Below are 13960 nucleotides of genomic sequence, written 5' to 3'. Positions count from 1 at the left end.
ATGCATTTTATTTATTATGTTTGGGTATGTAGTATGTAGCACGTGGTGGTGTTGGCCGACTATGACGGTTCAAGATTTGAAAATTCGTGGTTTAGGGGGTTAGGCGTATTTGCGGTTCGCGCTATACGTGTCGGTGTTGTGGAGTTTGCTGAAACGGGTTTTTGATCTGGTAATATAGACCCTAGATAAAGGCTGAAGTAGATTTTGTCATACAGGACACTTATCAGGCTGGTATATTATAGCAATAACCCACGCCTGGGTGTGGGTAATGCTAAATTTACCCACGGTTGGCATGGTTTGGTCCCGAGGAGCCCGAGGACCAAACAAAGCCAACCGTGGTAAATTTAGCATTACCCACACCCAGAAGTGGGTTATTGCTATTATACCATGACATTATTTAAGAAAAGAAACTATTACTTTTCTTAAATAATGGCATAGTATAATGCCTGTTTACTGCCCTTCCGCAGATGTCTGGCATCCGCGGCAGTTCTGATGTACTGCACGCCTGCGCAGTACATCAGAGCTGTGGGCAAAAGCAACGGAGAAAGACATCTCCGTTGCTTATTTTAAAACTGTCTCGCTATGTTAAACCCATTTAACATAGCGAAACATAAAAAGCAATGGAGATCTTGCTTTCTCCATTGCTTTTAAACACTATCGCTATGTTAAATGGGTTTAACATAGCGAGACAGCTTTAAAATAAGCAACGGAGATCTCCGTTGCTTATTTTAAAGCTGTCTCGCTATGTTAAACCCATTTAACATAGCGAGACAGTGTTTTAAAAAATCGAGTTATACTAATGGAAAAAAGTCCGGGCGACCGGACCTTTTCCCATTAGTATAACTCAATTTACAACGGGCACGCTGGCCAATCAGCGTGCACGTTTTGGGGGGATCATGGTATAATATGCCATGGGCCATTGTAAGGTGGGTGTGTGTTAGGTAACGCAAGCCAATTTAGTTGATGTAAGCAGTGCAATGATGGGATCTATATGTTGAGCTGGTAGCAAATCTGGCAATCTTGTTGTAACAAGTGTCTAGTTTTATTAGATCTGTTTATTTTTTTCAGACTGGTGAAGACTGAAGAAGCATAAAGAAGAGTAGGGAGTAGATGAGGCCTAACAATAGATTGTCTTGTGGAGTTGTGGAGTGTGTAGTCAGTGAGGTAAGGTTTAATTCTCTAAAGTGAACCTAGTTTAATATGGACGTTTTATGATTAGAGACAAGCATTTATCAAACCTCAAGTTATTACACCCCAAGTAACTTAGTGTGTGTTACAGGTTCACTCTTAGAAGAATATATCTGAAAAGGAGAATGCAGATCTGAGTTTTTTGTTTCTTGAAAAAAATCATAAGTTTAGTTTTGTTGGGAAAGAGAATTAACTGAAAGTCGGAGAGCCAGGATTCTACTGCTGTGAAGGAAAGCTGGGTTATTTCTAGGAGTTCAGAGAGTGAGGGTGCACAACAGATGAGAGTGCGATCATCTGCATACTGCAATATTGTAGCTAAGTGGGTGGCAATATGGAGCTTGCTGATGAAAATGTTAAATAGGAGTGGACCCAAGATAGAGCCTTGTGGAGAACCAAGTGAAACAGGTAGCAGAGTGGATAAATCACTTTGCCATTTTACAACTTGATGTCTGCCAAATAGGTAATTATGGAACCATGTGAGGGCTGTATGGCTTAAATTAAAGGATGAGAGCTCATTAAGTAGTTTTTGGTGGGAGACAGTATCCAATGCTTTGGACAGGTCAAGGAATGTGGAAGAGACTAGATAACCATATTTCTATAATGGTTGATGGTGTTTGTGAAGGTTAAGAGAGCTGTGGTGGTAACCAAAAAAAACAAACAAAAAAAAAACAAAAGACTATAAAATAAAAATAAATGAAATGTGAGAACTAAACAAGGCAATGAACAACCAGCTCAATATATTGAAATATATAAACAAATAAATAAAATAAAAAGCTGATAAGGCAGGAAAGTGTAAAATAAAAACTTTAGTATATTATAACAAAACAAAATGATAGAATACAAGTCCGTTTAGGGATAAAATTAAGGAACACTTATATAGTATGAACAGATGAAACATCGATAATGCCCTTGATGTAGTTAATGAAGGTTCTGCACACTCTTTTATATTTCTCATTTTAGAGTTGTATTTACCTAATATTAGAGGAGGATATGTGAGAACATATACTGAGACTCATGAGACAAAATGGATTTTGATACTTCAGTCCACTAGAGGTAGTGGTTTAAATTAATCTATATCTTTAAGGCCTGTACTACGGTCACTTGATTTAAGGAGATAAGTGGTCCATTTAAATGTTGTTTTATTGCTTAATTATTAGATCTGATGAAGCACTGTGGTTTGATGCAAAAGCATTAATCTTGTATTCTTCATTTTGTTTTGTTATATTAAAGTTTTTATTTTACACATTCCTGCCGTACCAGCTTTTTATTTTATTTATTTGTTTAAAATAAAAATAAAAAACAGCCAAAGTCTCTGACCAACACTAAGAGCTTTATTATGCGAATACAATCCTGAGCGCTTTCGTCTTTTTACTAAGACTTCATCAGAGTACCAAGATTGATACAGAAAAACACTCAATCATATAGAAGTGAACAGATTACCCCATCAATCACATAGGAAATACATTTAACTAAATAGAGGAGATCCACACCCAAAAACTGAAAAATAATATGTTTTTCAGCCTATCTTAAATTGTCTGCATTGCTAATGCCTCTGTATCAAAGTAAATAGTTAATATTATTTTGTAATTTGTTATACCCCAAAATGATCTGAATGAGGCTGCCATGACATTATTTTGTTTTACAGTCAAGGCCTTTGTCTTCTTGATGTCATGTTAGAGAGGCAGAAAGAAATCCTTATGATGAGGGGATCATTTACTGTAGTTTTCGGCTGTGGCTGCTTATTTTCACTGTCAGTATCAAGCCACATTTTTAATTACTTTGCTTCCTTTGATTTTCGTTAGTGGCCATCTCTGTTGTGGCATTTTAAGGAATGTTTGAATGACAGGCTTGAAAATGTAGCTCAGTTAATTGTTCTTTTCTAAGCAATAACTGTAGTTTAGTGTTCACATGTGAGAAATCTGACCCCTGTGATTTATATGTGTTACTTGGGCTGAGATGGTTTGTACTGCATTCACAGTTTTAAATATTGTAGTAGCTAGAATTAAAGTCTTTGATGTTAATCTTATTTCCCCAACTCCAGAAGAAACATTCACTTTTACAGTGCAGAAAAAAATGCAAAATCAAATAGTGACAGAAACTAAGAAGCGTTAGATGAACATGTCTCCTTTCTTTCTTTGTGGCAGTAAGTTTTATTAAATGAGAAAACTGCCAGTATATGTCTGAAACAGGAAAAATGCCACAACTCAAAGTTTACGGGTTTTGTCCACTTTAATGATCATGAACTTCTTCAGAAATGTGGAAACTTCTGAAGAAATTCATGATTATTAAAGTGGACGAAATGCGTAAACTTTGAGTTGTGGCATTTTTCTTGTTTCAGTGATATACTGGCATTTTTCTTATTTGGTTTCTTTCGTGTGTGTCAGTTAAGTTTTATTAAAAGGAAAGACATTTGCATCTGAAAACTAAGCGTGAAAGCTCTGCCTTTGTTCAGACTCCAGGATACACTATTTATTTCAGGTGTGATGCTGGCAATCTGTAACTGATAAGGTACATTTAAATGTCATTATTTTCTTAATGGTTCTGTTGTTGGGGATAAGTGACCTAACTTAATTACTGTACCACTCTTAGTAGCTGTGATGCAACAGATGGGACAAATGCAGGAAAGAAATGAAAACATAATTATTAAATAATGTTTTTCTGTATGTGACATGTTTAGTATTGGATTACAGGGAAGGAAAAACACTTGTTGGAAAGAAAAACTTGACTATTGGATTGAGTTCTCCTTTAAAAAGTTTGTTAACTGGCAACTAAAAACCATTAATTGTAGCAATGCTGGTCTAAGCAATGCATATTTTTAGATCATATACATGCAATGCTTAGACCAGCATTGGTACAATTGTTTTTTAGTTGCCAGTTAATAGACTTTATAATTAATTAAATATGTTTCCTTTGTGATTGATGGGGTAATCTGTTCACTGCTATATGAGTGTGTACTTTTCTGTATCAATCCTGTTACTCTGATGAAGTGTTAGTAAAAAGACAAATGTGCTCAGAGCTGTAGTGGTAATATGGTGAGGTTGGAAGCCATGTTGGGAATTAGTAAGATGGTTATTTGGTAGTAAATAGTTCAGGAACTGGGAATGAATGAGTTTTTCTAAGATTTTTGATAGAGGAGATAAGAATGTTATAGGTCTGAAATTTGAACATTCTAAACAGGACCCTCATTTATGAAGTGGTGTGATATAAGCTACTTTCCAGATTTTGGGAACATACTGTTTATGTATGGAGTGATTGGTCAAAATGGAGAGTAAATATGAGATAGCATTGGCTGCTATCTTGAGGGATTCAGAAGGAAGGTTATCAGCAGCAAGAGAAGTAGATCTAAGTTTGTTGAGTAATTTCTTTATGGTGCTAGTTTGTATGGAGTTGAAGGAGAAGGCATTGGATGTGTCTTTTGGAGCTTTGAGAATGGTTAGAGCTGTGTTGTCAGAAGCATTGGTCAAAGTTAATATGGAGTTGGTGAAATATTTATTTAGTTGAGTACATGTACTGTTTACGTTGTTTGTAGTGATAGGTGTTGGAATTATGGATTTACCTAGTTTAAGTAGTTGATTTATAGCAGCCCAAAATTTTTTGGGGTTGTTTTTATATTTGTGTTGTGTTTCAATGTAACAGGATTATTTTTGTAATTTTTTACTTGTTTCTTGGCTTTATTTCCAAGTTGCTAGTAAGTATTTACAGTGGTTTGTTTTTTTGTCAGTGTGGTAGTGTGCCCAAGTTCCATCTCTGCTTTTAAGTAATAACTTAGTTTCCTTAGGTAGCCAGGGAGCATAGTTTGTCTTAATTCCAATGGTTCTAGGAAGAGCATTGCAGTTGAGTATGTCTATTAAAATATGATACAGGATTATCATTCAGGACAGATAGTAATGTGGTCCAGTCTCATTGCTGTAAGACTGAGCTTGAGGTGAGAAAATTTTTCCGTTGTAAATTTGTCAATGTGTAGTATTTTTAGGGGAGTGTAGATATTGACTGGTGAGGTAGCTGGGTAGATGGTCACTAATAGTATCTAGGAGGCAAGTGAAGGTTTATTGGTTAAAATCCAGTCTAGTAGAGACTGTCTTTTAGTTTTTTGTTTTTTTTTTGTCAGTTCTAGTTGTGGACTGAATTAGGTGGGAAACTTCATATAAATTTCTGAAATTTGTAGAATTATCTGGAGTGCATGATAGGCAGTTTGTATTAAAGTTAGTCTTAACCACAGTTTCTTGAGAGAATGTTAAGGACAACCAGTTAAGAAGATCCTCAGTTAAGGTGGGGTTGTTACTTTAATATATATAATTCATTTGCAAGTTTGTTTTCACTTTCAGAAGGTTCAGAATGTTACGGTGGCAGTGCATAGCTATCAAACTACACTGCTGGCATAACATTTTAAGCAACATGCCAGGACACTAATGTAGTCCATTGTTCTCTGTTATTGCCCACTTTGCATCACAAGTATCAGCACTGCACATGGTCTAACAGGAGTAGAGTGTATGTGAAAGTAAGTGATCACTGGTACAGTGGTGCTCTGAGTGGTGTTACCACATCACTGAGCATGTCTGTGTGGAGTCTGCATGACTTCCCTGTCTTTATGTGGATTTATCCATGTGCTCACATTTCCACCAACACCTCAAAGACGTGACACAGGTGAATTAGCATTCCTCCAGTTTTAATGTAAATATGCAATCAGCATATGTGTATGTTTATGCATCTTGTGATAGACCTGTCTAGTTGGGGCAGTATCAGTGTGTGTGTGTGTGTGTGTGTGTGTGTGTGTGTGTGTGTGTGTGTGTGTGTGTGTGTGTGTGTGTGTGTGTCCATGTGTGTTTAAAAAATTTTCATTTTTATCTGAGGACGCACATAATATTGACTAGTGGGTATATATATATATATATATATATATATATATATATATATATATATATATATATATATAGCTCTTCTGTATAGAACAACTAGCAAGTTAGAATCTTTCAAAACCAACATATAAAATGCATTGAGAATAGCTAGACCCTTACAGCTTCTGAGGATCTGGTGGGTCCTATACCCCAGCCTATATAAATTGATTTTGTAACAGGATTAGTTGTGTCCATTCTCCTGAATCCCAGATAGTCTAAAACGTGACATGCTCAAACTTGTGCACAGAAGGTCAGTGCTGCTTGTGTGGGGAACTGGGGATGTTGTGTGATTGTTTCTTTAACTTTCCTCACAAAACTCAGAAATTTCTACAGAAGGTCACTATAGTTTGTTTAGAGATATTGTACTGTTTAAGAGTAACAAGCTGGACTACATTACTATGATCATTATTTTTTTATCTTTTCTCACATTCTAATATCAGATGTTTATACAGGAGACTAGATTTTATTTTTGGGAGTTGGTAGGGATAAAGAGGCATGCTGTTTATTTCAATCTGACAGAAACAAGTTGAAATATGTTACTATATTTTGTTTGTCATTTTTGGTTACATCTTAGCCTGATAGCAGAATGATACACAGAATGTGTCTGTCATTTGGAGGTAGAGGTGAGGAGACAATGTGTTTTTGACAGCAGCCAGTTGAAATATATGACTGTGGCCATTTGTGCCTTGAATTTCATCCTAGTTTAACACCAGAGAGAGATACACAGAAGGTGACTCTTTTTTTTTTTCTAGGGAGTAATGAGACAGGTAAAATTCCCAGATAAAATTGGTGTTTCCTCACAAGCATTTGTATTCTCAGTTTGCAAACTGCTAATCTGTCAGGCACAACTTATAACTTCACTGAATGAAAAATAAGACTTAATTTCTTTCCTTACTCATATTATCTTGTTCAGGCCATTATTGAATCTAAAGGTTGGAAAAAACAGCTCTAAAATGTACTTCAGAGCATCTATAACCCACAGGTGTCCTGGAGATTTGAGGCACCAAGACCACTGACTTAATTAAACTACTTATTCCACAACTGTAATTTATACTACACTCATGGCCAGCTAGAGTGTGTTAAAATGGTTCAGGAAAATGAAAATTTGAGGAATAAAACAGAATTTCCTTTCTTAGTCATGATTCTTGTTTATGATATTTCTGAATATCATGGTATTTAAAAAATCTGTAAGAAAGCATCTCTGAGCATCTGTAACCTCATGGCTTCTAGATGCAAGGTGGCCTCAAACATGTGGCTTAATTTGGCTATCACAGCTACTACAATGCACTCTTGTCCAGTTAGAGTGTGTTGAAAAGATGCAGGAAAAAGTAAAGTTAAAGAATAAGGCTGAATTTCACTATTTAGTTATTATTTTATTCATGCCATCATTTGATGGAACGGTTGTTTAAACAACCTAGAAAATACATCAGATTGTCTAGAAATCCTAGGCCCTCATACCTCCAGATCCCCTAACTACATAAGTTATTTCAAGTTATTTCATTATTTCATCCTCACTTTCTCCAGTGCAGACTGTGTTGAAAGGACACAATAGAAAGATGAATAACAAGACAAAATGTGAGAAAAGGTCAAAAAAGGAACCTTGATGATTGGATGGGAGAAACGAAATTCACCCCGGGGATCACATCAGTAGCCCTGCTAGACAGGGGTCCAAGTAAGTAGTGTGGGAAGAAATAGCCAGGGAATTGTTATGGCTAGGCTTGTATAGGCCCGAGGGCCGATAGCCTAGTACCAGCCTATGAACCTATGAAAACTGGAAGCAAAGCTCTCTCCACTCAAGATTGTGCTAGACAGTCAAGAGGAGAAGGTTAACACCCACACTACACCTCAAGCAACACATAGCCCTTCTAAACCCACACTACCAACACCCACATATAGCAACACTAAATCCACATATGCAGAGGCTCTTAACTGTAACCTGCCCAAGCAACAAGGACCTCTGAAGCTGAAACGCAAACACCAATCACAACCAAAGTGTCACATAGCTCACAACACCAGTGTGCAACCTAGCAACAGCCCCTAAGGCAAGACAATGTACCTAACACTTTAGTCATAGGTGACTCCATAGTCCAGCACACTGATGTTCCACTCACCAGGTTGAACAAGGAGAAAATTACAGTCAGCTGCCTGTCGGGTGCCAGGATCTACCACATAACGCATGCACTCAAGTCACTCCACAATAAGTAGAAATATGACTCTGTCATTGTCCATGTTGGAGTGAATGACTTGAGACGTACCTCCCTGGACTACATGAAAAGAGACATGGAAGAGCTCTTGGATCATGTGGCCCAGGCAAGTATGACCCTAGCCCTGAGTAGCATCCTACCTTCGCCCAGAATGATACCACAATATAAAGACAAAAATGACTGACTTCAACAATTGGCTAAGCTTCTGGTGTCATTCAAAGGGGATCCAGTATCTGTCTGCCTGGGACGACATGATCGACAGACCACTATGCTTTGCCAGAGATGGTCTGCACCGGTCACCCCTGGGATTCAGGTTACTGGCTAAGGCTCTTGCCACCCCTATAGTGGCTTTTTTAGGCAAAGTTCAAAGGACAAAACCACCACCGTAACAGGTACAAGCATGCAAAATCTGAAGGTAATGCTACTCAATGCTAGAAGTCTAAACCTCAAAATGCACTCTCTTGAGGCACTCCTAAAAATGGAGAACATTGATATCTGTGCTGTAAATGGGACCTAGTTCAAGGCTCCAGAGAGCACCCCTGCAATACCAGGCTACAACTCTTACCACACTTTTCGGCCACCAAACCAGGACTGAAACACTAAAGGTGGAGGAGTGTCAATATTCACCAAGGATATTCACACCTCCAGGCTAGTTGCCCAACACAATGCATCTGAAATTCTCCAAGTGCAACTAACACTAGGTAAGACTGCAATCCAAATTGTAGCCTACTACAGATCCCCCACCATGCCCCAAGATTCTCACTAAACCTTTCTAAACATACTGGAAAATATTAAGATAGAAACAAACACCCTAATACTGGGCGATTTTAACTACCCTGCCATTAACTGGGAAAACTACTCGTGTACCAACACCTATGCCCAACGGTTCTTGGAATTCATAAATTCCAATGCCCTGGATCAACTAATCCATAGTCCCACTAGGGGCTCCAATATCCTAGACCTGGTCATTACCAACATGGGAAATCAATGCTCCACACCTATGGTCACCCTCTCGTTAGTCAGGTCTGATCATAAGCTAATCACCCTTAACATCCACATCCCACCCCACCCTTCATTAAGGAAATCTCCATAAAAAACTTCTCCAAAGCCAACTTCATGCTACTCAAGTCAGAAGTGACAAACTTCATGACACCCATGCAGATGGGAACTGAAAGTTCGACTGCTGAATCCTACACTAAGGCACTGTATGAGCACATCCACTCATGCATGAATCATGCCATCCCAAATAGAACCAAGATGCTCTCTTCCGAAAAAAGGAAACCAATCTGGTGGTCCCCTGCCATAAACAAACTTTACAACAAAAGGAAGAAACTGGTGCAGAAAAGAGGAAAATCCCAGGATGCAAAAAACTCCCTTACCAGCCTCAGTAAGAAACTGAGATCCCTCATAAAATCCTCCAAAGCTAGTTACAAAAATAAAATTGCCAAAGATTCCAAAGACAACCACAAGGTATTCTATAACTATGTCAAGAATCTAAATGGCAATGCTCAGATTTGCTCTGAGCTAAAACAGAATGGCATTAAATATACTGATCCCAAGGATATTGCCAATATCCTGGCAGATCAATTCAGTGCCAACTTCACCCCCTTCTCACCCGCTAAATGGCCCATCTCAATACCAGAAGATTGCCAAATTCCAGTAATCATGGCCACACAGGTAAAAAATGCACTCTCCAAAGCTAAGAATACAGCATCCATGGGACCAGATAACATCCCAGGCTGTGTACTACATGAACTACAATATGAACTGGCACCTCACCTAAGTGTCATATTTAACCATAGCCTCACCTCAGGTTTCATGCCCACTGAGTGGCACAGAGCTACAGTTATCCCACTCCACAAGGGGGGATCTACATTGGATCCTGGAAACTACCATCCCATCAGTCTACTTATCTGCAAGGCCATGAAGCGTATTATCATGGAACTTATAAATAAAGACATTGGCAACCTTCAAACACTGGACCCCACCCAGTTTGGGTTTGTGAAGGGCCGATCTTGTCTCCTGAACCTGATTGACTTCTTCGAATAAGTCTCCATAGCCATGGACAAGGGTAAGGTGGTCCACACAGCCTATCTAGACCTTGCCAAGGCCATTGACACCATCCCCCACTCTGGAATCATAGATAAACTTACTAAGCTGGGCATTAATCCCTACGTCACCCAATGGGTTGCCAACTGGCTTACTGACAGAGCCCACACTGTAAAAGTAGCCGACTCCAAATCCAGCTCCAGACAAGTGACAAGTGGAGTACCTCAGGGTTCAGTCCTGGGACTGCTCTTGTTTGGCATCTACTTCTCTGATGTACAGGCCAACACTAAAGGACTCTGGCTAACAAAGTTCGCAGATGACTGCAAACTGGGAGCCATTATTGAATCCCCAAATGATGTGGATACTCTACAAAAGGGCCTTACAGAAACAGATGCTTAGTGTCAGAGCCATGGGCTCAAGCTCAATGCCAAGAAATGTATAGTTATCCCCTTTGGGAAAAACATGTACCCGTGAATTACCACATATGTGGCAGTACACTAAACACCGAAAGTGTGATAAGAGACTTAGGGACACAGGTGGACAGTGGTCTAACCTTAGATAACCACATCACCACAACAGTCAGGAAATCCTTCTATGTGGCACACCTCATCACTAAGGGCTTTTCATCCAGAAAAAAGGAAGTCATTGTCCCACTGTACTCATCCCTCATTAGACCCATTGTAGAATAAAATGCCCCATTTGGTATGTACCTCTCAAGCATCTACAACAACTGGAAAAGCTGCAGAAATACCTCACTAAAAGAATCACAGGCCTAAAGCAGATGCCCTATGCTAACCACCTTAAAAAACTCCAGCTATACTCTGTTGCATATCGTCGACTCAGAGATCTCTGCTTAACATACAAGGCCATGTCAAACCCAGAGCTGCTGGACATGCTACACATAAAGAAATCCCAATCCCTCAGAGCCACACGCTCCAGGGATCTAAACCTTGTCATCACAATAAACAAAACATGCTGGAGGGATAGGTTCCTGACCCAGAGACTCCCCAAACTCTGGAACAGACTGCCCATACATGTCAAGCAGAGTGCCTCTTTGACCCTCTTCAAAAGGAACCTTGACGATTGGATGGGAGAATGGAAATTCACCCCGGGGATCACGTCAGTTGCCCTGCTAGACAGGGGTCCAGGGAAGTAAATAGTGTGGGAAGAAATAGCCAGGGAATTGTTATGGCTAGGCTTGTATAGGCCCTAGGGCTGATAGCCTAGTACCAACCTATGAACCTATGAACCCTTAAAAAGTTACCTGGATGGTGTGGGGAGGCCATGATGGGGGAGATGAGGTGGCACTGCTGGATGTACATGGGGGGCAGTGGGCAGTGGAGGGGTGCCATGTTGCCTTTCAGCTAGGATGCCATTTTGCCTAAGGCTGGTCCTGCATCTGATAGTTTATTGTCAGATATACTGATACACACCTCACCAAACTGGAGAAGAACAGGCACAGCAAATGTGCTCTGCCTAAAAGAGGCACTACAGAGGCAGTAAAATCTTTTAACAAGAATGTAAAATAGCTGGTAAGAGAGATGCAGATGTTTCTTGGCAAGGCTGGAAGGCTTGCCAACCATCTCGCCCCAAGGTGATACATACTGGACCTTCCTAGAATAATACCAGATACACAGCCCCATATAAAAGCCAATTATCTAGCCTATGAATTTTGCAATCATTCTCGTTGATGGCAAAATACCACAGAAAACCAGTGTCTTTTCTGCCTCAGACACATGCACTGCAAGCTCAATCACATCCTTTTGCATGTCTGTCTCAGTAGAATGGGTAAAGTTATTCACTCCCACATGGGCCACTATCAGGTCATAGTCATATTTGTCAGGGTGGAAGATGTTAAGAGCCCTTATTATGTCTCAGATTCTGTATCCAGAAAGACAGCTATCACCCTATTCTTATCCCGTTTGGTGAGCAGTGGTGGCAGCATACCTGACAACAGAGTATCAGTGGCAGTACACATCATTGCATAGTACAGAGCAATACTGTTCTTGGTAATTCCAGGGTAATAAATCTACAGTTTTTTTGGCTGTGGCTTGAAGTAATTGGGAGTCCATATTTAAGCTGGACAAGTAGCACCTCTTTTCCAACGACCATACTACCATCAGGAGAAAGGAAGTGAGAGGTCTTTCAGGCTTAGAATAGGAGTGGGTTGGGTTAAGATTTTATTTCTTTTATGTGATATTAAAAGGTAAATGATTGATCAAGCTATATTCCATGTTATTTGAAAAGTTGCACAGTTTTAATAGCTAATAAGAACACTTCTAATGAAAGTCAGCTCAGAATTCAAAATTTGCCACACGACAAAACATAACATCACAATACTAGAAAAATTCATCTAATGAATAAATGACTAATTCAAATGTTTAGTAAACAAAAACCACCACCATCTATTGTGTCAAAATGTTGTCATGTGACAAAATCAGGTGACCATAAAATTACTAAAAAAATGACATTAATAAAAAGCATAAAAACAGTATTCTAAATCACTCTACATGTGTCACAGCATAATTCACAATATAGCAATGTATTTTCCCATCAACATCCATGGATCTTTCTTAGTAAAAAAAATCCACATTTCTTATAATTCTTGTGAACAAGAGTACATCTATGCAATGCATTTTTATTGTCCATTTTAGAAATCCTATATAAATGCTTGTAAATGTGCTTGTTAGGTTTTCTCTTGGTCTTACATATAAAAAAGATGAACGTGTCAAATAAATCACAATATAAACTAAACCGCAGGAATAACAAGAACAGTTTCTATTAGCTTTCACATTGTCCTTACAATTGCCACTGGTGATTGCTTCCTTTCCAAGATAAAGGAACACAATAACTGCAATGTCTACATTTAAATGTGCTAAATCTATTACCAAATGTATGACTGTCATTATTCTTTCTGAAGATGTTTCTTATAAGCATAGCATTCTTATCTTGTTTTTATAAATGATTTTTGTCTCACTGCCTAATTTTTGGACCAGTATCTCAGAAGTAATTACCAGCTTCCTAGTACAGGAAATATGTTGCCGTTTGCCTTTGTGATGCTTAAGTCAAGGATATTCCAAAAGACAGTGCAACTGCCATAAGGTAATACCAACTTGGGGTACCATGAGTGAGACATGCAATGTTATGTCAAGTTTAGCCCTCATATCCAAGCCTCCATCAAGCATTAGCATCCTTTTACTGACCCCTGACAGGGACAGCAGGGAGTCTTCTGTGTTGGTGAGTGTAGTGTCTGATGATGGAACCCTAAACTTTAGCCATCCTCTCCAGAGTGACAGCTTGGGTCTTTGTGTGGACATACAGAATTATGTCAATGACACTGTAGCAGATCTGTTATGTTGACCTATTGTGGCCCCTGTTAGCATGCACATCTATGACAATATCCTGCCACACCTGCCCCCAGAAGGCTCTGTCAGCCCTGTCTATATAATGCACCAACCATGTAAATGAAGGGTCTGTAGTAACACCTCTGTCTCTGCCAGAGAAAACTTTTCAGGCTGTTGATGATGTTGTAGCACCATCAGTGATCCTTTACAGTGAGCAGGGACGCAGATATGTCTGCCATTAGCTGGATCACTCCACCACCCCTGCAGAAGATTTGTCTGC

Source organism: Protopterus annectens, chromosome 9.part0 (assembly GCF_019279795.1).
Source record: "Protopterus annectens isolate FY-2018-M chromosome 9.part0, PAN1.0, whole genome shotgun sequence".
Lineage (NCBI taxonomy): Eukaryota > Metazoa > Chordata > Ceratodontiformes > Protopteridae > Protopterus > Protopterus annectens.
The sequence above is the reverse complement of the archived record's forward strand: the minus strand, read 5'-3'. Positions refer to the sequence as shown.